A 2,893-nucleotide genomic window follows, 5' to 3' on the forward strand; every position below is an offset into this window, starting at 1 on the left:
CTCATCCTCATTTAGGTATTCAGACAGAGCAAGAAGTCACTGGAAAGCTGTACCGACTTGCAGCATTTAAAGAAAGTAAGTCTAATTAAGCATTCCTGCTAGCTGCTAGAAAGTCATTTCACGTGACTTATTCCTCTGATGGATTTGGGCTTTAATTATCTCAGAACCCTCCTTTTTTCCCCACGTGTGACAGAACTTATGTTTCACTGGGGATATACACCGATTGAGAAAAAGAACAAGTTGTGGTCATCACCTGTTTTGGGGATTTTCTTCAAGTCTGGTGGCTGGGACGTGCTCCAGCGTGGCTGGAACAGCCTAGAAAGCAGCAAAACAGCATTTAGGACTCATGGGTAAAAGATTCCTTACTAGCTTTTTCCTCCATGCTGCTTCTCCTCTGGCATTGCGGAGCCTTAGCCAAAATACAAAACCAAGGTGCTCCTGAAGAAAGTTAATATTCACTTGGAGGTTACTAATGATCTTGTGTCTTTTAAGAACACAGCATTAATGGACAAAATCCTCCACACCAGAGAAATCACAGAATCACAGAGGACTAAGTAAATAGTGCCATTAATCTAATAAATATGGAAGGGTACTACAAGAATTCTGTAGGCAGCTACTGGATTTAAAAGGAAACAGAAAGCCTGTAGAACTTTTGAGTTTTCCATCTTTTCTCCTAGAGGAGGGTGTAAATTTTACAAGGGATCCATTTCTGCATTAGCCCCTGTCCTTACCATAGCTGCTTTTTTGGCTGGAGGTCCCATTGTGTCAGCATCAGAGGCAGTCCGTGGCTTCACAGCTGCTACAGCAGAGGGAAAACTGCCAGGTGCCTTACGTTTCAGTGCCTTCTTCTTGGGGGAAGCGACTTTCCCATCCCAAGGCTTCGCAAACATGTTAAAGTTGGCTAGAGTAAAAGGAAGAGAGAACTGATACAGTCTTGCTCTGCCTCATGAAAAATCCACGTTCTCTTCCTCATTTCCACGGCCCGTCTACACAGTTAACTGTATTTGGCCAGCAGAATTACACTGCCATTGCCTGGATTCTCAGCAATATCTTCCACATAGTAAACTCCGTCTACCAACAATCCATACAAAGGAACAAAGGAACTGAATAGCTACAGTAAATCATAATCCAGGACGAGGGAAACTCAGACACAGAGCGATCCCAAGTGCAAGCAATACTCTAAGACGTTGTATGAAGTCTAGTAAGATTCACAAATGTTGACAGCTTTTGTATTTAAAGTCTTGCTCCCTCTAGGAAAGGAAAAGCAGCAGGTATAGTAAGACAAGAGAGTGTATGCAACTGTTGTACCAGCTTCCTCTCCCCTGCAGTGATGTCCCACAAAATCTATTAAGTTGTTCTACAAAATCCAAATTTGTAGAGTCATATTCTAGTCTCCCATTCCTGACCTAACATCTGGCTGGCAGGAGAAGAAACGAAAGAAAGCTCAGTACTTGTTTTCTTTGTGTGTTTATTTCCTCGTGTCCCATGAGACAGAGAGAAAGGCTACAATGTGCAGTGCATGCAGCCTTTAAGCCCTCCTTATCTCCCTCACACAATCTCATTTTACAAAGTTGATATAATCTTAACAACGAGGCCTTTGATCCTCTGTCATTTTTGACAGAAACTGGCCCCCCACATTAAGACGCTGAAGCATGCTTTACAAACACATACACGTGTCAAGTTAAGCAACACATGCCAAAGAGGAAGGTGAACTTGAACTCAACGCAGGGAGGACTTCATACCATAAACAGATGGCAGAAAAAAACGGAATACCAAAATTAGACTAAAAAGCCCCTCAATGTGTTAATTTTCTAGTGGGAAATACAGAATACCATCACGTAATTAACGAAAACAGACATGGTTGCATGTTCTGGCCCTTCTTTGCCTTTGAACTTTGCAGCCTTAAACTCTTTTATCCTCTGCATTGAAGGAAAAAGCAAAGCAGATCCTGAGCAAACGGAACTTGCTCAATATGGGAAGCACCTCACCGGGGCAGGTATTAAAGCATCTTATTACCTGATAGCTTTGTGTTCCATAACGATTTCTGCCCGGCTGGGGCAGGTCCAGGTTGTGCTGGGGGAGCTGGCACATTTCCTCCACTCTGCTGCATCCGCAGAGCTTTCTCGCGCTTTATTTCTTCCAGGGTTTTAACACGCACTTCTCCTTCTGGCTTGGCTTTACCTGCCGGCTCCTTCGACTGCACTTTGCTGGGCCCGGAAAGAGTGAGCACGCTCTGCTTCTTGGGCTCACCCTCAATTTTTGCCCCTGCGCTGGGATCTTTGGTTTTACCATGCCATTCAGCCTGGGCTTTGGCTTGACATTCTCGTCTCTGAAGAGCTCTCTCACGACGGATTTCCTCCAGTGTTTTCACATGGACCTCTCCCTTTGGCTTAGCAGCCTTCCCTGTCATCATCAAGAAATGAGAAGCGCCAACATTTAAAGAGAGTCCAACAATAGTTTAAGTCTCCAAAATTTGTCACAGTACTAAGGAAAACTAAGCCTGAGCGTTCCCAATAACGCATCTTAGGACAATAGCCTAACATTCTCCTCCTCCTCTGAGCCACTTGTTGTATTTTGAAGACCAGCCCTATCCAGAGAGAGTTGCTACACAGAAATGCTAGTTTACTTGATTACTTTTTCAGACTGCATTTCAAATTCCTGCTCCCGGCAGTGGCTCTATTCTAATTGTATATGATGGTTCACAGAAGCAGCTTAAAACCTTGACAAGGCACAAGCGGAAAATAAACACACACCTAGAGCCAGATTTCTGATAGTGGCTGTCAGAAGAGCTTCAGCACTCGAGCAAGAGGAATCAGTTCTTTGTTTTCATTTGAATTCCTTTTTAGGGCTGTATGAAAACGGTCTAAGTTCACGGAAAGGAAGAAGGAGAAAG

General features: G+C 43.8%; 1 long non-coding RNA gene across 1 annotated transcript; it reads right to left on the reverse strand.

The window, feature by feature from the left end:
• Nucleotides 1-207: 207 nt before the first annotated feature.
• Nucleotides 208-2,295, reverse strand: LOC310890494. The gene is made up of 3 exons (XR_014577266.1): nt 2,017-2,295; nt 732-901; nt 208-315 (listed from the first exon to the last, which is right to left on the reverse strand). It is a non-coding gene; the product is annotated as an uncharacterized lncRNA (long non-coding RNA).
• Nucleotides 2,296-2,893: the final 598 nt, after the last annotated feature.

The sequence above is a fragment of the Anser anser genome, assembly GCF_964211835.1.
Source record: "Anser anser genome assembly, contig: HAP1_SCAFFOLD_73, whole genome shotgun sequence".
Lineage (NCBI taxonomy): Eukaryota > Metazoa > Chordata > Aves > Anseriformes > Anatidae > Anser > Anser anser.